Raw genomic sequence first — 23,851 nt, 5'->3', positions numbered from 1 at the left:
GGCCAGGTGAAATTATTTAAGGGTTATCCTGAGGAAGAAAGTTGGGTGTTGTTCTCTGGGTCCAAGCTACAACTGAAATTCCTGAAGGTGAATGACGGGAGAATTCAGTTCTCAGGAAGAGGGGGCCTCCTCACAGAGCTGTCCAGCATGGATGCCAAGGCCAGCCTCCCCCTAATGGGTGCTTTCTGTCACAGCTCCCTCTGGGACATTTCTAATCACTTTCTTCCTCGCTTACTATTCTTCAGTGGCCTTTGCACTTGCAAGGATGCTCTTCACCTAGACTTTGGCATGGCTTATCCGTATCCTTCAGGTCTCAGCCAAAATATCATTTCTGAAACCTTCCCTGACCACCTTTTTAAAGTTCCCCCTTTCTACCAGCAATCACTTCTCATCTTGTCTCTTCCAATAGCTCTAATCGGTAACTGACATTATCTTGTTTACTTGTGGGTTTTTTAAATAACTTGCTTTTTGTCTCTCTTCCACACTAGAATGTCAAATCCATGAGGGGAGGGAGCCTTCCCCTCTCTGCAGTCCGTCTCCAGCTCCCAGGACAGCCATAGAACTGCCAGAGCATCATTTGGCTGGGACATTGGAGAAGGGATTCCTTCTTTGGGCTGGAAGCTGTACTAGATAACGCCTATATTTCTCGCTCATTCTTGCAGCCTGTGAGCATCTCAGTGTTACAGTAGTTCGCCTTGTTTCTTTGCCTTATCAGAAAGACAAGAGAGTGTTTGAGATTTTATAAGACCTCAGTATCAGCTCTTGGTCGGTTTATAACCAGTACTCTCTTCATATCTAAGATAACCCCCAAGTTAATGGGTTTAATTTGCTCCCTCAGTAACTCTGTGGGAATTCTCTACATTTACTGCCAGTGAACTTCAGGTTCACGAGTATCAGCATGACATTTTGGCATCACTTATGTAAAATATGTTTAGAATGCACCAAAGAAAAAGTTTGGATTATACCAACGACACTTTACAGAATTGGTGTTTATTACAGATGACATTCCCCATTTCATGAATATTAAGATTATTGCCACATAGTATGAAACTATGGATGTTTTCCATTAGTACAATTTGATTTTGCAAACATTCCAGCATATGGTTCTTTTTTTTTTTTTTTTTTTTTTTTTTTTTTTTTGCGGTACTTGGGCCCCTCACTGTTGTGGCCTCTCCCGTTGCGGAGCACAGGCTCCGGAAGCGCAGGCTCAGCGGCCATGGCTCACGGGCCCAGCCGCTCCGCGGCATGTGGGATCCTCCCAGACCAGGGCACGAACCCATGTCCCCTGCCTCAGCAGGCGGACCCTCAACCACTGCGCCACCAGGGAAGCCCCAGCATATGGTTCTTTACAATAAGTCAAGATGCTCTGTACACACAGGTCACAGCTAGAATGTTCTGGTGTCCTCAGCTCATTTACTCTGGTCTTAGTTCTTTCTCAGGGGTAGGTAGCATTTTATCATGCTACCTCCATTATCTTATCATGCCACCTACATGCTTGTTTTTCTTTCAGAATTAAGCAGCTATTTATAAACTCTATCCCAGGTTCTGAGGATACAGAGGTGAAAAAGCATGATTCTTATCTTCCAGGATATTTACTGTGTAGTTCGGGAGGGCAGCAAGTAAGTAGAGAGTCACAGAGTCATGTGATAGACATGGTTCTGGAGGAGTGTGCCAGGGGAGCCCTGCGGTGGGAGATTGCATATCTGCCTGGAGGAACTTGGGAAGGCTTCTTAGACAGAGAGGTAGCGTTTGTGGTAATTCTTGAGCTACAAAGGATTCTTCTAGATCAGGAGTGGGCTGGAAGGGGTGGGAGGTCCATGTCAGGAGGAAGAAAGAGCATTTAAGGAGGCCTGAGAGAGCTCAGAGGGTTTTGTAGCATAGGGAAACATAAGGGACAAGGGATGAGATGGAGCTGACCGCGTTGCTGGAGGCCAGGTCATACATTGTAGCTTTTGTTCCATGAGGCAGTGAGAAGGCATCATAATATCAGTTATATTTGAGGCTGATGTCTCAGATAAACAAGATAGCTCCAGAAATCAGAGGCAGGGTCTTGGAGAAAGTCACTTGTTGGAGAACGTTAGTCTAACAAATGACTGCTGTTCCTGATGGGATGGTCTTCTTGAACAGTTTCCAGGTATGATTTTAAGAAAATGATAACCATATTGTAGGTCGCTTGCTTTGACTTTTTCCAAAAGCCTTAACTCACAATAGGATGCCTACTCTACAAAGGATGCAATTTCTCCCAGGGCATATGACTCCATTCAGTTTTTAAGCAGAGATCTTTTAACATGGGCTTTCTCTCACCCTACTCTTGATATGGCGTCGTTGTGGGAGCATGTGCCTGGTGGAAACGCTGACCATCAGTATGTGACTTGCTTTGCTCTAGTTGAATCCTTTTCTCAGCCCTGCAGCAGGCTCAGTGAGACCAGCATGAGCACTGGTGGCAGATAGAGAGCGTCTCTTCTGCCTCCTCCATTTGTGGTTAATTATAACTCCAGATGTTGACTATGTTGTCCTGGGTATCCACACATTCTATGCTTGTGGGTGAAACAGGTTGGACCTGTGGATATGCAATATATTCACTGTGTTTAGTTAGTTAGTTTGTTATAAACATGGATGCCTGGAGACTTCTGGGCCACTGGGCACAGCAAGGGCCACTGTTTAGAGTTTCTCCAACCTGGTTTGGCTGAATCTCGATTTACCTTGACTCATGTCAACGTTGTCAAATGAAACCACTTTATACTTGCTTTCAAACAATATGCCACTTTGACTTGGCAGTTCTTGTCCTAGGAAACTATAAGCAAATATTCAAATATGTGGGCAAAATTTTATGTACAAGGATGTTTACCAAAGTATATTTATAATAGCAAAAACTTGAGAGTAATCAAATAATAGGAGATTTGTTGAATATCTGCTATATATGATGAAATATTATAGAGTGAAAAAAATCACATTTTGAAGATTATTTGACACCAGAAAAGGAAATAAAATCTATATAGCATTGTAAAAGTTGTATATCCATGAAAAGATTGGGAGAAGATGAGATAGAGGTGGTTTTAATTTATTATTTTGAGTATTTAAACTTTTTTTCTTAGCAATAACTCAATTTTTATAATCAGGAAAAAGCTAGATACTATTTTAAAATATATTAAACTGGAATTTTTAAGAGGAATCTACATTTCAGATGCCATCTAACCAAAACAAAAAATGAAAGATAGTGCGATGCGTGATGGCAAGACAGTGGGAATTTCTAAGGTCAAACTAAAACTGCTTTGGCCCTAGCATCTTGTTAAGCACCAGAGCAGCATTTATTTAAGGCAGCATTTGACTAAGCTAATTCCAGACATTTCTCCCTACTCCTGTGCAGTTGGTTTTAAGTTGCAGAGGAGATTTCTGACTCAGGCCAATTGAGGGAGTATACATAAACATGGGGTTTATTTTGTCAGGGATGTTCTTGAGAGACTCAGTTTTTTACTGATCTTTTTTGTTCTTTGTGGCCATTTATTTACTTTTGAAAATACCCCCGCAGATCCTCACTTGAGTGAAAAGGAGATCTGTTCTCACGCCAGGGCTCAGTCACCAATCAACAAGGCTCTAAGAATTGACTCTAAATTCGGTTACTGCTGTTTTTAACATTCCAGCAGGTTGGCTTGCTTTCTGTAAATGAATGATGTTGCTTCACATATTTTCAGAAAATCCCACCCATGTTTCATATTCTGTGCTTACCGTGTAAAAGAAGGCATTAATAATGTTTCTCTACACCCTCCAGTTTCTTTTTTTCTTGTTTCTTTTTTGGCTTGCCTTTAACCGAGGTTCACGATGATGAAAGTTCTTACCTGCTACCTTGAATCCTTCAGGAAACATAAGAGACAAGTGACTAGGAAAGGTCTGAATTGATTCTACTCATCCCTTTAGTGAGTGCATGAGAAGAGAGGAGATTTACAGTTAAGGTCCTAAATCAGAGCTGGCTGTTAAAGTTTTTGTTGAGGATTTAGGGAGGCTAAAGCTAAAACTGAGTGTCATCTTGGAGGTTAATCCACCCGGCTCTGGAATGCGTGTCCCGCTGCCTGTGATACTGACATGGTGGAACAGCTGAGGGTGAGAGGCCCCGAGTTTGCCCGTGTGCGGGGCGTTGGAGGTAGATGTAATGATGGCAATGCCAGGGTTCTGAGGCCAAGGTGTTTATTCCCTGAGACAGAAGATGCTCCATGGGCTAGGGCTGAAGGGGAGCAGTAACGGGTGAGTCTGAGTGGTCATAAATGTCACACGTCTGTCTTGCAAAGCATTAAGCAATAGCCCTTTTAAAGTTCAGGTTGACCACGTGGACTGAGGAAAGTATGGCAGTGAGGGAGTCAAGAGGCTGAGAGGGCTTTCTTGTCCTTCTAAAAACCGAAAAGCACACAGTTGCACCAAAGAGAACCATGCAAAGATGGCGCCCAAGTCCATTGCCGATGGCTACCACCTTCCACATGATGGCACCTTGTCTCCAAACTCTGAATGGGACCACTTTTATACTCCAAATCCTCATTCCTATACCTGAGAGCCAGGGTGAGTAGGCAGGCAGAGTAAAAGTACCCTTCACAAGCATCCCGAGTACCCTCCGAATAGTGATAAGCTGGATACAAATTGTGTAGTAAGCAAGAACATGATTTTTGACCTTAGCCAGACCTGGATTTGAACCCAGGCTCTCTCACTTACTATATTTGTGACCGCAGACAAATGGACTATTAATACCATCTACCTTAATAGTTGCTACCTTAGGGTTGTTGTGGGAATTAAATGAGATAATATTAGTAACGTGCTCAGCAAATTACCTTGCACATAGTAAGCGCTCAAATAATAGTAATTCTAATAAGAACACAGATAATAGTAATCACGGTATTATCATGGTAGTAGCAGAAGTAGAAGTATTATTGCCAGTACTGTAGTAGTTTATTTATCAATACTTGTATTATTTCTGTGGAGATCCTGAAGTAAATATTCAATCAATGTCTGTTCACTCACTGTACAGTGGATGTTTGTGATGCACAAACAAGATTCTGCTGAGCACTGTGGAGGATAAGGGATCGTATAAAACATGATCCCTCCGCTTAGATGCTTATGATCTAGTTGGGTAGATAAAAAATGTAAATGCAGATAAGCTAAGGGACCAGTGTGGTATAAACAAAGGCTGTGGTAACTTAGTGCTATTTGGGCCAATGTGATTAAGGAGTCTCTGGCAGTGGCCTTGAAGGATGGATTTGATTTCCTTTCAGTAGACTGAATTCCATGCAATGGGAACAGTATGTGCAGAGGCTTGCAGGTGGGAAATAACAACCTTTCCGGGAACGTTGAGACGCTTGACCAAAGGTTAAGTGAAGGGCAGCTTTGGCTGAATTTGTTTCAGCCAGACATGGCCCCACACGTGGTCACTGAGGTTAGGCAAAATCTCAACACTCATAACCCTCCTGGATGTTCACAGCCAAGTGAACCAATCAGATTCATGCATAGATAACCTAAATATAAAATGACCTTGGGAAGAGCCCTGAGAAAGACACTTGTTGGATGCCTTAGGTGTATGGTGAAGTGAGACATTAACTCCAAATTGGGAGAATCTGGGCAGTCTTATTGGAAGGGGAAGAATCTTAACAAGACCTGGAAGGATGGTGGGACTTGAAGAGGGAGAGAAAGACATTACAGATCAGAGGAACAACGGAGCTAAAGCTTGGAGGTTGGAGAGTACTCTTTTATTTCCCAGCGAACATGGTTGTATCATGTTTGTGGGTTCACAAGGTTATTCTACTTTGGGATAAAGACCACTATAGTTTCCCGCGTGTCACTTGGCTAAAATGGAAGGCAGATGAGGAAGACCTCTCATCTGCTATTTCTTCACATTCCATCCAAGATGGGTGTCTTATAGGGAAAATGAATTGGGGCTGATTCTTCCCTTGATAAACAAACAAGAGGGAAGATGATTGCTGTGGACGTCCCAAGTTACCGATGTGTCCCAGGCAGAAGTCTGTCTGTATTCTCTATGCCTGGAACTCACTGTCCAAGGAACCAGGACAACTGTCCATTTTATCCATTGTCTCCCATCACTCACCCAGCCCCACTCTGACCTCATCAGGAAGGGGTTACCTTCCATTAGAAGTGAACCAACTACCGTAACACCGAAAGATCTGTTCAAAGCAAAGATCCTCTCCTTCGCTCTGAGCCCCCATCTTCCTGACAAGGCTGTAGACCATCTCAGTATGAAATACAGAGGCACAATTTTTTATCTGTGTTTCAGAAAAAAGGGAGCAGGAGTTCAGCCTCTACTAAGTGTCATTTAAACCTTGATTTCTCTACTACTTTGCTGCATAAAAGAACAAAATCAGGAGAGAGAAAGAGCAAGCTCAGTGTCTTGCAGATTTTTTATTTGATGATGACTTTGTTATCTAATGGTGACTTGATGTTGATGCGTGTGTGTGTGTGTGTGTGTGTGTGTGTGTGTGTGTGTGTGTGTTCTTCCCATCCTCTTCATTCTCTTGAGCCAACAGGTCTTGAAGAAGGCGGCATGTGACAGGCGCTGCGCTCTTTAAAGAATTGTGGTGTCTCAGCTTCTGAATTTCTTAGGCACCTGAACTAATGCTAGTTTACCACTAGAAAGCACTGAGTATAATGCGAGTGTCATATTACAATTAACAGTAATTCTGGTGGCTGTCATCACTTACTCTGAACAGAGGATCTCCACACAAGTATGACACCGTTATGGCTGCTAATTCAAAGGCATCGTGTGAACTATGACAGACCCTGGTGCACTTTTTATGCTTATTCAAATGAATGAAGTCTAGCAGTTTAAATGGAGTAGCGGGAAAGTTTTAACACATTTCTGTAGATAAGCCCAGGAAAGGTCAACTTGGAAAAAGAAGTTGTGTTAAGGAAAGTAATTAAACAGAGCCAGAGAAATTGAATATTAGTGTTTTAAAGAGTAAATGAGGATAAATTCTGTTAATTATGTGACTTTTTCCAGTACTAACATGATAATAAAGTACTCTAATTCTGGAGAGGCTTGTCACAATCCCAGCTGAAGCAGTGACCCTTCTTCTACTAGGTGAGACCAAGCAGCGACTTATAAAGCTTTCTAGCAAAAAGCAAGAAATCAGAGTTAAATGGATTTTTTTCTTCACTCTCTGTGTTTAGTATAGAAAACCACTACCCAACACCGACCCGAGACTGTTGGTGAATGGACTGTCTTACTTGAGACACAAAGCACTTGTACTTGCTTTTATGTTTAGTTCCTAAGGGAAGCAATGTGAGCAATTCAGAGTATAAATAGCCCAGTGCAGGATTCTAGTTCAATGATTAACAGCACCAAAAAGATTATACTTAGGATGTTGGTGAAATTTCAGTCTTCAAGACTTGAATCTTATAAAAATTGATGTCATGGTGAATGAGTGGGAACTTGTGTTAGGGCAGCAGAGAAATGAAACTTGATTGTTTGCAACATTATAATTATGGTGGGAGCACAAAGGAGAGAGTTTGGGGATATTGCTTTGGGAGGGTCAGGGCAGTGCCCTAATACATGTAACGTTTGAACTTGATCTTGACTGATGATGACTAGTTGCTCAGGTGAGAAAGGATGGGAGAAGGAAAGAGGAAGTGTGCTAGGAGGAGCCATAGCATGTGCAAAGGTGCAGAGTTAGCAAAGCAGAGAGAGTGATGAATGGAAGGAGAAGTGGTCCACATAAGCTTGAAGGTGCAAAATCGGAGGAAGAAGATTACAGGGGTAAGTTTGGTCCACATCGCGAAGGAGAGGGGTGCTTCAACAACAGAAGAAAGCTTAAAAATTTTCAAAAACAGATAGGCATTTGCACAGATTTTAGGACATAGTGTCTATGGACAGAGAGAAATACAATAGCTGTCAGTGCATGTTGACTGCTGTGTCCTCCAGGAGCGCAGAGAAACTATGTGCCTGGAGAGCTCTGTTCCAGCTCTTAGAGCACAGGCTGCCTAGTGAGCCCCTGTGTTCAAATCTTGTCTGTACTTGCCAGGAGCTGTCTGTTGGTAGACAAGTTAATCTCTTTGTCATTCAGCTGTTTTCTTCCCTGGAGAGTTGGGGCAAGGATGGAGGGTGAGTGGGTGGATGGAGGAGTGTCAGGTTGCTGTGAGGATTAAAATAAAGTGTGTACTCCCCTATGTTCATAGCAACACTATTCACAATAGCCAAGACATGGAAACAACTTAAATGTCCATCAACAGATGAATGGATAAAGAAGATGGGGTATATATGTACAATGGAATATTACTCAGCCATAAAAAAGAATGAAATAATGCCATTTGCAGCAACATGGATGGACCTAGAGATTATCATACTAAAGCGAAGTAAGTCAGAAAGAGAAAGACAAATACCATATGATATCACTTACATGTGGAATCTAAAATATGACACAAATGAACTTATCTGCAAAATAGAAACAGACTCACAGACATAGTGAACAGACTTGTGATTTCCAAGGGGGAGGGAAGGATTGGGAGTGTGGGATTAGCAAATGCCAACTATTATATATAGGATGGATAAACAATAAGTTCCTCTTGTATAGCACAGACAACTGTATTCAATATCCTGTGATAAGCCATAATGGAAAAGAGCATGAAAAGAATATATATATATATATGTATAACTGAATCACTTTGCTGTACAGCAGAAATTAACACGTTATAAATTCAACTATACTTCAATCAAATATAAAAATAAATGAAGTATGTACTAAGCACAGTATCTGGCACATAGTACTCAATAAGTATCAGCTATGCTTTTACTCACTACTATTTTTCTAAAACCCAACATTTGGTAAAATATTCAGTTAGGCTACTTTGGAGCTCTCTTTCCCTTAAAAAAAATCAGCCATTATCAGAAGGAAATTGGTATTCTGAGGCATGGTTAAGAATCATCGCAGTAGAGAGTGCATGCGCACTTGATCCTGTAATTCAAGGAAGAATACATGAAATCCCATATTTTCCCAGACTTTTCCCTTTGAGAACAACTTACCATCATCACTGTCTTTGTAAGGGAAGAGCCATCTTTTTTAAAAAAAAAGAAAACTCAAAACTCTATGAGTTCAGAGAAATGTTCTGGAAGTGGACTGTTTGGTTGGGAGAGAACACATACGGGGTTCAAGCAGACCCACTGCCCTCCACAGCTCCTAGCCTGAGTTGGGGTGGGGGGATTGTCAGGTTTCAGTTAGGGGCCTCTTTGTTACACATGGTAGCCATCTGAGGAGCACCCCAGAAGGAGATGAAAACTCAGGGAGAATTAGGGACCTCAACTGTAGCCTTTCGCACCCACCTGCAGCTTCTCTGCTTAGCTCTGAGGATGCTGTGCTTTCCATTAGGAAGGAACACTATTCATTTATCACCATTTTTCTTATCTCCACCATGTTGTGTGGGTCTTCCCACCAGAATTAAGAAGCTAGCCTTGAGTCAACTGGGAAAGACATTTAAGATCACGTGTGTGCATTTGGGGGTGGGGGTGGGGGTCACATCATGGTCTCCTTTCAGCAGATGACCCTTAAATACCTCTGGGGCAGGATTCATTTTTGTCTGTCACCCTCCAAGGGGTTCTAACTGGAAGTGACGGGGAGAAAATCCTTTTGTTTAGTCACTACTATTTTTTTTAATTTTTACTTTGTATTGGAGTATAGTTGATTAACAATGCTGTGTTAGTTTCAGACATACAGCAAAGTGATTCAGTTATACATATACATATATCTATTCTTTTTCAAATTCTTTTCCCATTTAGGTTATTACAGAATATTGACTAGAGTTCCCTGTGCTGTACAGTAGGTCCTTGTTGGTTATCTGCTTTAAATATAGTAGTGTGTACATGTCAGTCCCAAACTCCCAATCTATCCCTATTAAAAATTAGGAGACTCAGAAAATTGGGGATTCCCCCAGGCATTTATTCATTCACTTACTTGTTCATTCATTTCCCAAATATTTTAGTGCCCGACGTCAAGCCCTATCCTAGGCTCTGGGTAAAAAAGACAGTGATGGGGACTGAAGGGAACCACAGAGGTAGGATGCAGGAAAGTCATCCCTGGGGAGGCGATGTCTAAGGGAGATCTAAAGGATGAGAGACAACTGGGCCAGGTCATTCCAGGGCCCAGAGTGAGGAAGAGCTTGGCATGTTTGTGGAAGTAAAAGGAAGACCCCAAGGCTGGAGTTGAAATAGAGGCTGCCACTAAGCAACTGAGTGACTTTGGCCATACCACTTGACCTCTTTGAGCCTCAATAGACTAATCCATCAAATGGGGGCAACTCTACCCATCCCCTAGCACATCTTTCAAGAGTTTATTTTGAAGAGCAATTCAAGAAAAGTTAGAAAAGAGATGATTTTTCAAGTGAAGCACAGTTTAAAAAGTATACCATTATTTTTTATTATTGATTTAGCAAAGATTTATTGCTGGTAGACCTTAGCACAAGTTTGAATACCTGTTTTTCATCTAAGGAGCTTTATCCCTGGAAGTAACAGAAGCCCACTCTTATCCTATAGTTTCACTTTTAACTTGGTCCAGGGGTAGGCAGTGAGCCCTACACTGTAGTCTTGCTCTCTGCTATGAACTATAACCTGGCCTCAGGTCCTGGTTCTGCTACTTACAGCCTGGATGAGATGTTGTGCTCTTTTACCAACCTCTCTGGCCTCAGTATATTCACCTGTGAAATGGGGCCATTAATAGGACCTAACTGTCTGGGAGTGTCAGGATTCATTGGAATGATCCCTGTAAATGCCCAGTGCCTGGCACCTGCTGAGTGAAATGGGGGATCTAGGTGAAATCACGAGTGATTCCCATGCTAGTGAGGCCGCCCAGACTCATGTGTCCTCCCATTAAATGTAAGAAGGGAGAAAACTTGCTTGTACCGGGTTGGTAATATCTTCTGCCATAGACATTGTTCCAAACTGCTGACTTTCCAGGCCACAGGCTCTTCAGAAGCCAGGAGGAATGCACCGAGTCAGGTGTTTTGTTTCCTGCATGGTTAATTGGTTGTAAAATGCTAATAAAACTTACTGCTTCTGATTGAATTAAGTGCCCTAGGAAATCCAGCTCTGAACAGGTGGGCGTGGACGGTTTTCCCTGTGTCTGTGTTCATGTCTGTGGGCAGCCTCATGCTGGTAAATGTGCTTCTGGGTGCAGATGTTTTTCCTAACTTTTCCCATCACCCAACATGTCAGCTGCCAAAAGTCTGGGGGAAAAATCAGGCTTGAGTACATCTGGATTTCAGGTGACAAGGATTCTCAAAAATAACAAAACAAAACACGCCATTACCTCAAACGCAAAAACTAATTTTTTTTTTTATTATGAGAGGAGTCCCATTTAGTGGAACCACAGGGCTCCTTTTCTTTAAATTACTTTTTTAAATTAAAAAATGGGCCCAAAGAAGCCCTGCCCTAGCCTCAGAGACAAATCACCTGCTGCTAATTTGGTTATTACGCTTTAGAGCAAGTGATGCAAACTGGGACTCCACTCCCAGATCTGTTATATCTGGCCCTTATATTGTCTGGAAGACTGGCAGACTTCACACTTAATATGTATTTCCAGCTTCTCTCGAAATGGGAAGCTCTGGCAACACTGTCCCCAAGTTCCCCCATGGAGTCCGTTAGCTGGAGAAGAGTGAGGCTGCCCCACGTGGACCAGACATCCTCTCTTCAGTTACTACAGTTCCTGGTACTGTCTGAGGTGTTACATGTAGCCTAGTTCACTCATTGTTGTTACCTGCATGGAGAGATCTATCTATCTGTCTATCTATCTATCTATCTGGACAGAGAGTTGAGAAGGGGCCATAGCATATTGAGATTGTACAGCCTGAAAGTTACCAGGGCTCAATAGAGTAGAATATTCTTTCTTTCACATACACTTTTTTTGGGGATCCTTCCTTTTGCTACCTTCTCAGCTTCATCATTCTGTCAACATCTCCATCTCCACTTTCCTCCTCCTTTCCTGGAGGGCATCGGATGATGTGAACTCCTCTACATTCTCTCCTCCCCACCTAGCAGAGTCTCCTTGTCCTGCGGTCTCTATTAGGTGGGATACTAGTGGATTTTATTCTATTATGGTTTCATCTCGAAGAATAGAATTTTCCAGGACACACAGCCTCACATTTTTCCAGGTTCAGCTCTAAGAAGAATGGAGCCCATCTCTGTTTTGAGCCACTCAGGGAAAAGTCCTCCAGCTAGCTTGGACTGGGCCTGATTGGCTTGACTTGGATCACATGCTCATCTCTAAAGCAGTCATACAGTTGGGGGAGAGATGCCATGACCGGTCTGGCCTGGATTACAGGCACTGCTGGGGCCCAGGTGTGGAATAACTTAATACTGATGAAATACAAGGACTCTTGGGTGTGAACAAGGAAGTTTTTCAAAAGCAGCATGGAGGACTGTTATCAAAAATAGGGGAAAATGGATTCTGAGCAATCAACTCACTGATTCCTTCCACAATCTGGACCCATTCTACAGAAAAAAAGTATGGATAAAACTTTGGATACAACGTTCAGGTATTCAAGATCTGTATGTAGACCATCCATTGACTCTAGATTAAGAGTATCTGGACTAGATAATTTCTAAGTTCTTGTCCCATATTACTAAATGATCAACCAATTTTTGTGATAAAAGCTTCTTTGGAGTTTTGTTTCCAGTGTTTCTGGTTTAAACTGAAGCTGTTTAAGAGCGACTTGCTGGGAGGGGACGGCAAGGGAGTGTGACCTATGAGCTGCAAAGCACCCTCAGAAATCTCAATTATGTCATTGTTCATCAACAATATTGCTTTAGTTTCATATTCCATCAGCATCCTTATGATATCATGAGAAATAGTGCTTAATAACATGTCAGACTCTATTTTGCATTTTATGATTTTAAGATGATAAATTTTTTCTTATATTTTTATGAACTAGAACACACAGACTTATTGGATCGCCCATAATATAAACTGGAATAATTTGGAGCTCATGAGATTATTGTCAGTGCTCTGTGGGCATGATGACCACTGGTCATTTTTATTTGGAGACCGATCCTGAGCTTTAAATCCAAATTAAGGAGTCACTTGTTTTTGTCTGAACTTCACTTGTGTGGCATGTTGGAATGCACTGATTTTTTTCAATGAAAGCCATTGCTCAAATTAAATTCATTATCCCCAGTGGTGTGTGAGCCTGGAGGATGGGAGGCAACACAGAATGATGCTGAGATTGGGACGAGGAAGGATGTGTCCAGAAAAGTGAACAGACAAGGGGAGTGAGATTTTTAAAAAAGGGATGATGATGGTTTAAATAGGCTTCGAAATAATTTTCATCCTAGCAAGACTTCTTGCTTCTCTCTTGGGGAACAGCTTCTTCAGCTGATGCGTTTATCTTTTCTTTCCTTTTTGGTAGAAAAATGAGCTTATTTCTTTTCCTTGAAGCAAAAATTTGTCAAGTACAGCTTTCCCTGGCAACCAGGAACTCCTTTCTTTCTCTGTGGCTTATATTGGACAGGAGGTGGGGTGGGTGAATGAATTTAATTTTTCTTCTTACTCAGAGGTGATTTGACATAAGTTTTTACACCTGGTTTCAATGACACATGATTAGATGTCCATCCCTTCTGTGCAGTTCACTATTTCTGGTGTATAACTTTGCATTTGTCACATGGTATTGACATGACTTTTGACTTTAAAAAATAAATTAGATATCAAGGCTCAACATTCAGTGTACATCCGAATTATCTGAGTATCTTATCCCCTAGCTTACTCCCACCAGGGCAAGTTTCCCAGTTAATTCTGACACAGGTGGCCTGCACTTTGATGAGCTTCTATAAGGGCAGGGGTGAAGTTGTCTTCTGTGCTTGAGCTTGGCACGTAGTAGGTGCTTAGTTAATACTTAATGAAGGAGGGACTGAATAATTTAATGGATAACTTAAAGAAATAGGCTGAACCAAGAAATAGCAAATCACCAAGAGCTTTAACCACTGGGTTTCAATGAAGTCGTCAGAAGGGTATGTAGAATTTTGGAGAGAGGTGATCCATTTCATACTATTAGTTACATGACATTTTGTCCCTTTGGGTTATGCTTAAATGCTTTAAGACAAATGGCAAGTTTAACTTAAATAAAATATTTTAAACTTTGATGTTGAGGAATTTTAAAGTAAGAAATTGAGGATACCAATGGTGTGGAATCTGCCCAGCTGACACTCTTTTATGAATTATGCATATGAGAAACTAATAAATGACCTACATTTTACAGAGTATGAGATGGACTGCTCTTAGGTGTTCTCATTTGAATTAACTGCCATATCTTAGAGCATAAAGACTTTGGCAAAGACACTCATTCTTTTTAGTTCCTAATTTATCCCTTGCAAAATGGGGGCAGCATTCCCTAGGTTCTATTCTGAATGATATTCACTTCAATTTTTACAAAAATTAAGTTGTTTGTCTTTTCTTAAAGTAATGCCTATTCAGAAGAAATTCAGAGAACCAAGAAAAAAGTGGAAAAAAGAAAGATGTCATCTTTGTGCTGTAATTCAAAGTTAACTGCCATTAATACTAACGGTCTATCAAGTCGGATATTTACTTACTGTTTTCCAAATACAGCTGTACCTGGTGCTGTGGGGAAGATGGAGGCACTCTAAAGGTGTCTGCAGTGCTATGGAGTGGGTAGATGATTACTCAAGTGACTGGAGTACAGAATGTGAAGACCGAGTGTGACCAGAGCTGTAGCAGAGTGGAGGAGGGAATGATTAATTCTAGCTGAGGTTCTTGGGCTCAGTGCATTTAAACTGCACCTGGAAGATAAGTCGGATTATGGGAGGGTGAGATGGTGTGGGGTTGGGGAAGGCATTTCAGACCCAGGAATCCAGCCTTTGGGGAAGGCAGGAAGGAAACTTCATGTTCAGGGCGCGGGGTGTATCTCGACGTGACAGAAGCGAAGAATGCAGGAACGTAAAGAGTAGGGGACCAATGTGCCTGGAAAGGTAAAATCTTGACATTATTAGGGACTTTGACCAATCCCCTGATCCAGCCATGGCCGGAACACTCACAACAGATTAATACTTTACGAGTATTCAACCTTTCTTGGTAATTACTCAAAAACCCTATCACCTGCAGAGTCCATTTTTTTCCTCTGGAAGTTCTATTTTTAAGTGGTTTCGTTAAAAATAAAAGTTTTTTTTTTTTCCCTTTGGAGAAAAACTTGAACCATAGTCAGTGTGATCTTAGTACAGTTGGTATTTATTTATTGATTGAGTAAATGAATGACACTGAACATTTACAGTTCATAAAGTCTTGAAAAACAATAGTGACTTGGGTGTTCAAAAAAACCCTCATGTTTCAGTTACTGTGGATTTGAACTTCTTGATCTTTCTCTGGTGTCGGTCACCTCCGCAGGGGAAATTAATATCGAAACTCTTAGAGTCCTTAGGAGGAAAAGTGAAATTGTAACATCAGATTCTAAATGAGTCTGCTTTAAAATTTTATACACATAGGTATTAAACAGAGGGGTACTAAAAGCCTTTTATTTTCAACCTGTGGCTTTCTGTCTGCAAGAAAGACTTTCAAAGATAGTGACTTGTGGAACTGGTAACCACAGAGAGTATAACTAAATCCTTAAGGTGATGTTCACTGAGTCCTCCCAAGAGACCCAGGTTACACTGATTTTGCTTTGGCCATCATTCTCTGAACCTGGTTTGACTCTTATTACCAGACCCACTGGTCATTAATTGTGGTTAAAATGCATTTGAAATAGGCGAGGGTGTTCATAAGCAAAATCGAAACACATTAACATTTATAATTGGGAATATTCTAGTGGCAATACCAGAAATTTGTATGGTGACTTCACCTCTAATCTTGAATGAATTTGATGATGCTGATAAGAGAATAGCTAGATATGGTCAATGATCTGTACTCCCATAATATCTATCATACATATAACATACAAAGGAATGTAGTTTCATGGATGTGGGTTTTGGAGCCAAACTGCCTACATTCAAATCCCAGCTCTACCACTTACTTGATAGGAAACCCTGGACAGATCTCATGACCCCTCAGTAGTGTTATCTATAAAATGAGAATTGAGATAGTACTTCATAGGGTTGTTGTGAAGAGTAAATGGATTAATACATGTAAAGCACTCAGAGCAGTGTCTTGTACAGGGTACACTCATGTGTCTGCTGTAGTACCTGCTAAGTTGAGGTGTTGAGGCTCCTCCTACTTCACCTTTTAGGCCGGGCTTTGTGGGATGGGCCATTGTTATTGAAACAAAGTTGCCACTGCGTTTGCATCTTTTCCAGCCTGGGGAAGGATTTGCACCAGTGACCCAGAAATGCTTGTCTCAGATCCTATCCCTGGGTCTGCAGGAACTCTGTGCCATGTGATTCATTGCAGATCATGATCCTTGTAATGGAAACAGTTTAAGACAAATACATTCTCAGTCTATGCCCAGCCCCAAGAAGGACAAATACTTGGGTTTGTTTTTTGTTTTGTTTTGTTTTTAATTAATTTTTATTAGTATAGTTGGTTTACAAAGTTGTGTTAGTTTCTGCTGTACAGCAAAATGAATCAGTTATACATATACATATATCCACTCTTTTTTTGATTCTTTTCCCATATAGGTCATTTACAGAATATTGAGTAGAGTTCCCTGTGCTATGCAGTAGGTCCTTATTAGTTATCTATTTTATATATAGTAGTGTGTATATGTCAATCCCAATCTCCCAATTTCTCCCTCCCCACTTCCTTCCTTGGTAACCATAAGTTTGTTTTCTACATCTGTGACTCTATTTCTGTTTTGTAAATAGTTCATTTGTATCATTGTTTTAGATTCCACATATAAGCGATATTATATGATATTTGTCTTTCTCTGTCTGACTTACTTGACTCAGTATGACAATGTTTAGGTCCATCCATGTCACTGCAAATGACATTATTTCGTTCTTTTTTATGGCTGAGTAATATTCCATTGTATATATGTACCATATCTTCTTTATGCATTCCTCCGTCGATGGACAATACTTGGTTTTGTTATTTGCCTCATTCCTGCTGCAAATCAAACTACTAGGGTGACTCAAAATGTCTGCCCAGAGCCAAGGTTTGTACCTTAACACATTTTAAGCAAGAAACACTTGGCATTTGAGTAATCTTCATAAAAGAATATCCCTGAAGATGAATGCCTGCTCTGCCACACCAAGTTCTACAGTTCTTTGGATGTGTGATGCTTTCTCATTTAATATCCAGTCTAACCTTGTAGCAGTTGGTGTAAGCTACAGCACCCTTGCTCTGGCTTCCCTTCTCCATGTCATTTCTAAAGAATGGTGATTTATTCTTTCCCCATTGGCCACTGGTTATTCTGTCCTCTCCTCTCACTTTCCTGGTGCTTTTTCCCCACCTTTCAGATTTGACTTTGAGCGCCGGGAGACCTGTTTGTTGTGGGTCCTTTTACTGAAAACTATTTTTAAATTCTTTATTCTGCTGCTATGCTATCCCAAACACCTTTTTCTTTCTTTTTGGTAAATCCTTGCCACTAATTATGTCCTTCCATTACGGCCCAGCTTGAGCTCTGAGGTCACGGATGCTTTTCAAGTTGATCATGTTCGTCCCTTCAGGCTGAGAACACTTTCCAGAAATGTCTAAGATCCGAGAGACCTTGGCCAGGGGAAAAGGTAAACTCCTTGAAGTCAGTGGCCAAGAATAGGGGCAGCACATGCTCTCCCTCTGGGATCCCCAAGATAGAGCCACAGCTTGGTATCATTCCACCTCCCAGTGCGGGAAGGGAGGAGAGACTGCGCCTCATCTGCGTAGAAGCCTCTCTGTGATCCTCGTTCTCCCCTTCCTGCCTTCCTCATCTCTCAGACAGAACTGGGGGGGTTTGAGTCAAGGCAGGTCCTCTCTCAGCAGCGTACTTGAATATCAGGAAAGGAGAGGAGGTCAGCCAGGCAGTGAGAAACCTTTGCCCTCACAGAGGTTCAGCCTCCTCAGCCTGCCCTGGTGGCATCCCTAGGATTTTGGCAGACTTAGGGGTATCATATTTTCACAGGCATGAACTGTACTCTACAACTTTTCCTGTGGACTAGGAACCCAAAAGTGTTGACACTGAAAATAAAGTTTTCTCTTTCTAGCTGTTTTCGTCCCCTGTTTTGAAGGGAGATCTATTTTTCATGGCAGTGGCCATGGACTCGTGTTTACGTCTTCATGGCGGGCTCCCATGGAGTAGTGATGGCATTTCTGAAACAGTCTCTGGCATCTCGGGAGGTCTGGATAGGGATAGGTGCTTTCTGGTTAAATATTTTTAATTTGAGAGAATCCTTGTACTCCTGGAAAGTCTTCCTTGGTTACATCTGGGCAGTAGATCTGGTCCTGGAGCGGGCAGTTCTGCGCTTCGCCGTCAAAGCAAAGAGAATGGCTCAGTCTATGACAGGGACTCCTCCAAAGAGGCCCTTTGAATCATGAGGCATTTCTCTCTCTACCCTCCAGCGAGTGTGTGTGGGAACAGCTTGAATTTCACACAGAAGGGACCCCACAGTTGTTTCCACACAGCTGTTTCCTTCACTGGGCCAGAGTGAGTCTCCGTGTCTTGAATATCTTTGAGAAGGATCGTCTGCCACATAACCATCTGTGGGCATAAGTCAGAGGAACTTTCAGGGAGGCTTAAGGCTGCAAATGGGGCTTTTATGTCTTAGTTTAGGTGTGCCTTGATGCTTTTCCTTTCCAGCCTGGACATTATGAGAGCGGCTGAAAGACATGATTTTTCAGAATTTGGGTGGGGGAGGTGAAAACTCAACCTGCTCAGCCCAGATCTATTGCAACACTTTGCATAATCATTAATGATGTATAAGCTGTTGCCTAATGGACGGTTTTACTGTGTATGCCCTTCAGTTGTGACTAGCTGGAGTTCCTCTGTGATTTAAGCTACTGCCTCTCTCCTTTGTGTCTTGGCCTTTGGGTAGAGCTGCTGTAGTCATTATTATCTCTCTTTGGTTTCTTTTTTATTTCTTTTTGTAGGTCACTCAATGAAACCTATAGTTCTCGTCAGTTACATAGATCTTGGCTTCTTTTCTTAACCTTAGCATTCAAAGAGAGAAGAATACTTTCTGTACCTGAAAAAAATCTCAATATCTCCGAGTGTTAGGCAGTGAGCAGTGGCCAGGGACAAATGATAATGAAAATAATTATCTCTTCTTCTATGCCAGGTACTATTTAAACACTCCACATATATTACTCATTTAATTCTCAATAACCCTCTGAAGTAGTTTCTTTTATTGTCCCCATTCTACAGATGAGAAAATTGAGGCACAGAGAGGTTAAGTAACTTTTCTAAAGTCACACAGTTAATTAAAGAGTAAAGCTAGAATTATGATGAAAGCCACACCATGTTGCTAGGAGGGAGGTACTGTTATTCCCATGTTTTATTGAGGCCACTGAGGTTCAGGGAATTGTAGAAATTTACCCAGGCTTGTCTTATCTTTAACCCAGGCTCCTGTCCAATATACTCTACTGCTGTCTTCATTTTAGAATGTTCCCATTTCTACCCTTAGGAGGTCCTGGATTCTGTTTAGTTGTACAAATATTTACTGAAAACCCATTGGTTCTGAGTCTTGTGCCATGTGCTGGGTATACAGAGATAATTTTTTGTTATTTTACGTCCTCATATGGATGGGTCATATCCTCTTGGCTAATTTCATCAACTTTCCTTTTGGGGGGGCCTAGTGGTACCTTTGGTATCCAGCACTGTGCTTGTCACATGAAAGGTGCTCCTAATACTGAATATCTATTGGTTGGTAAAATGTGACACAAGGAAATCACTGAATAAAGAGTTATGTTCTACAGATGTGTGTGGTCGGTTCAGTTAATGTTCAACGATGGGTAATGTCCTACATTAGCCTCATTGGTGAACCTAAACACAACTTTCAATGGGATGTCACTTTTGGTTTTATGACTGTCACTTTCCTAATTGAGGTAGTAGACTAAGTAGTGCAGTAGCTCCGGTGTTGAGCTTTTATTGGGTTGGCTTTTGAAAAGCTAACGCTGTATTGGAAAAATCATGCAACTAGAAGTCAGGACATGTGGATTATAGTTTTATCTCTCAGAATGATTATAACTGTGTGAGTATTGTCGTGTCTTCTGATCTCTCAATTTTCCCACATGCACGACGAGGAAGGTAGACTCAGTGTTGGTTTTGGTCACTTATAAAGTCCTGTAAATCACGGAGAAAATTCATACCATGATGAGTCCTTTGGGCTAATATAGGGTATTAGTTTAGTTTTGACTGTAGATAAATATCTTAATTTTGTTGAGTCTTAGTTTTTTTTCACCATTCAAATGGGTTGATCATTCCTGGCCTGCCTAATTTGTAGGACTTTTGTGAGTATTTAGTGAGATTCTGGGTATATAAGTGCTTTGGATAATATAACACTGTATGAACACAAGATATTATTCGTATGGAAAGTTAACGGAAAGGTGTCAGGTTTCTCGCCACTCCTCCCCCCTACCAAAAAAAAAAAAAAAAAACCCTGGAGTTTGGTCCTGGTTGGGCTGTTTCCTGTAGTTTATGGAACTCTTTGGAACGCTAAAGGGTCAATAGGGGCTTTGTCCTGCCTTAGGTCAGTTTCCCACGGTTGGGGTAAGGCTGCACACTCTTTCCTCCAACAACGTTATCAAACACACCCGACACTCAAAATGTGGTAATTTGTTAGACAAAAGTGAGGGTTTGAGTTACACTAACCTCCGCTTTGTTCAAAGCACCCCCTCGGAATCTGAGATCTTCTCCATAGGCCAGCAGAAGTGCACGTGTCCCCCAGGTTTACAAATGCCTTAAAAACAGCCTGATAAATCATCCCCCAAGTTTGTGTACCATGTCCAACTTCGTGTCTCGGTGGGGATATTTTTAACTCCTGCTTCTAACTCCTCTCAGTTCCTTTAAGGAAGTGTGATCCGAAAGGGTCAGACATTTGGCATCTACTTGGGGGAAAACTTTGAAAGAGTTCCTGATGCTCCCCCTGGGGTAGGGCTGCCTTTCTCCAAAAGAACTGGCCCTTCAGAGTGTCTTTTCCACATAAGGGCTTGTGCGAGGCCCCAGGCACCAGTTGATGCCGTCTCTTCCCCACGACAGATGGTCAAGCCTTCAGTTTCAGCTAGTGATCTGCTGTTGAGAGGGCGGGCAGGAGATTCTGCCAGCGTGCCAAGTGACAGGGCTGCTTAGGGTAATGGGGATCTGGTGTGTGCCCGGCATAGCTTTTGTGCTAACGATGGGCTGGTGACAGGTGCCTTGCCCCGGCTCATCGCTGAGACAGAAGATCCCCTGCTCCCTTGATTCTGTTTCTCTCTGGCAGAGCTAGTGTCCTGTTTGCCGGTCTTTCAAAATCCATTTTGGCACCAGATGGACCCCCTCACGGTGGCTAGCAGTTGTCTGACTTGAAGATGTCAGAGGGTGTGCTGACAGCTCCTTCTAACACAACCTGAATCTGGCTGTCGAGTCTGGGCTCAAATGGCTTAAACACACACAGGCAGCAAATATTATCAACCCTGGGGAACTGGGAATGGGAGCCGGGTGCCCACTGGATGGAGAAAGGCAGCGACGTCTCCCTCCACAATATTCATGTTGACGGAGTGGAAATGATCGTACTAATAATTAGTCTTATGATTACACTTATTTGTGCAATTGCCATTATAGTACAGTTGCTGTCAGTGGTACAATTAGTATTAATATCAATACTGCACTACTTCTATTATTATTAAAACCACTATAGCATAATGGTTAAAAGCACAGGCTCTGTGCACATTTGAGTCAATTCACATTTAATAACCTTTGGGCAACTTAACTTCTCCGAACCTCAGTTTCCTCATCAATAAAATGGGATTAATACTAGAGTTTATTTAGGAGGCTTGAGTTGGGAAAACGAATTTGAAGTTCTTAGTGTTCTGAGCACAAAGTAAGCACCTAATACATGAAAGACATGATTATTTTTACTGCCACCATCACCATGCTTACTGTGTTCCAGACACTATGCATCATTGCAGTTAGTTTTCACACTTGCCCTGTATGGTAGGGACTGGTATTATACCCAATTTGTAGATAAGGAAAGTGTGATGCAGAGAAGTTCAGCTATTTATCAAAGTCACACAGCAGTACCTGTCAGAGTTTGGATGGGAATCCCATTCTGGGTATTTCTAAGGGTTGTGGCTTTTCTGTCATACCAAGCTGACTCTTACTGTCAACTTAGTGATACTCAGCCCTGTCCTGGGGTTTGGGTGGCTTTTAAATATTCCCTTCCAACCAGCTATGTTTGGAAGAAGCAGCCAGTTTTCACATCTCAGATGTCTTTGGATGTAGGCTTGAACCCCAGCAAGATGGCAGACTCACTGTCCCGACCTCCACCACATTGAACAGAGTCTGACAGCGGTGTGTGATCACTAGGACTACCCAGCATTTGCCTCTGAGAGTTCAGAGGAAAGGGACAGTGCAGAGGCACTTAGGATTGTGACCACTCTCTCAAACTCCTTTCCTTTCCCCCAGACTACGACTGAAGTCAGGAGTCAGCATGGCCAGTTGGGCTAGGGAATGACACTGTTGCTCTTTGAGCTGGATTTCATTTGACACAGTTGGGTTTCAGCAGTGTTCCATGAGTCATTTGTCTTGTTCAAAATGTTGATAAACTTTGGCCTCTGTGAAGAGAACCTGGAAGTAGGGATGAAGGATCGTTCAGAAGCCAGCTTTTACTGATGGGCAGTTGAATGTTGCATGATGTTGAAAGAGCCATTTCAGGAAGATGTTTACATTTTAAAATGTTATTTTTGGGTTAGCAAAGTCATTGTCTCTCTTCAAAGAGTTATTCCCACGCCATACTTCCCTCTTGGCAGATTCTAAGAGACCAGGGAGGAGAGAGATTCTGCTGGGCTCTCTCTCAGTTTGGTTTTCAGAAATTGGCTGAATTTGGTGCATCTTTGTGCCATGCTGTCATTACAGAGGTGTTATTTGGTCGATAGGCTTTGTACTCAGAGCTAAGTCCGGACTGAGGCATCCTGGAGTGATAGTTCTTCACAAATTATGTGTATTGAAGTAGGGATTTTACTCCAGTGTAGACTTGAAGTGGAGAAAAGAGGAAGACAAGAAAATTCCTATGGGAATTGAACTAATCAACATTTTAATGCAGTGTAATATTTTGGGAAAATATTTGGGCCTGAAATTCACAGCACTAAAAGTAAAAAGGAATGAAGAACTTTCGGCAGCTTTTAAAATGCTTCTTTCCCCAAACATAGGCAGGTGGAGAAGTTTCATTGTAGGTGGACAACAAGAATGCCCTAACTGGACACTTTTGATCCTTGCTGCCTTTCCGTGATGAACTTTTAACAACTGCCAGCTAAGAAATATAGAAATAACTCATCTAATTTATCACCCAGACCAGGACACTTTTGAAAGTTAAAGTGGGTACTGTTCATACTTACACTAATACAGCTGGTGTAAACTAGAATTATTCCTGGCAAATTGGGACCTTTGGTCACCCTAGCCAGTAAAACCCATGGATCTCACTCTAGAATCAATTCAGAGATCAAGGTGGCAGTGAGGCAGGACGTTCCTTCTTCCATCACAAATAGCTTTTGTCTATAGCATGCATGTAAGGAAAACGTATGGGATATGTTCAAGAAGCCAAAGGGCTTCAGTCAGTATGTGAATCTTACCTACTTCTCATAAGTACTCCTAATTAGAATATTTTATTTGGAGATGCTAAGATAAAAAGTGTTTACCATCTCCTTACATTCATCTAGCATGTATCTTGCCGGTTCATCATCTGTGAATTTACGGGGCTTAAATTACATGTTGTTGTTGGGGACTCTGAGTAATTCTCAGGCAGTTATCTCCAGTTGGACCCTGCCTTAAATTA

At 41.8% G+C, this 23,851-nt stretch overlaps 1 protein-coding gene across 4 annotated transcripts in view; it reads left to right on the top strand.

Moving 5' to 3' along the window:
• The window catches only part of EBF1 (EBF transcription factor 1), a 394,775-nt gene that overhangs the window by 227,569 nt on the left and 143,355 nt on the right, over positions 1-23,851 (top strand). The window lies entirely within an intron of this gene.

This window comes from Tursiops truncatus, chromosome 3, assembly GCF_011762595.2.
Source record: "Tursiops truncatus isolate mTurTru1 chromosome 3, mTurTru1.mat.Y, whole genome shotgun sequence".
Taxonomy (NCBI): Eukaryota; Metazoa; Chordata; class Mammalia; order Artiodactyla; family Delphinidae; genus Tursiops; species Tursiops truncatus.
This window is presented reverse-complemented; position numbering and strand designations above follow the sequence as displayed.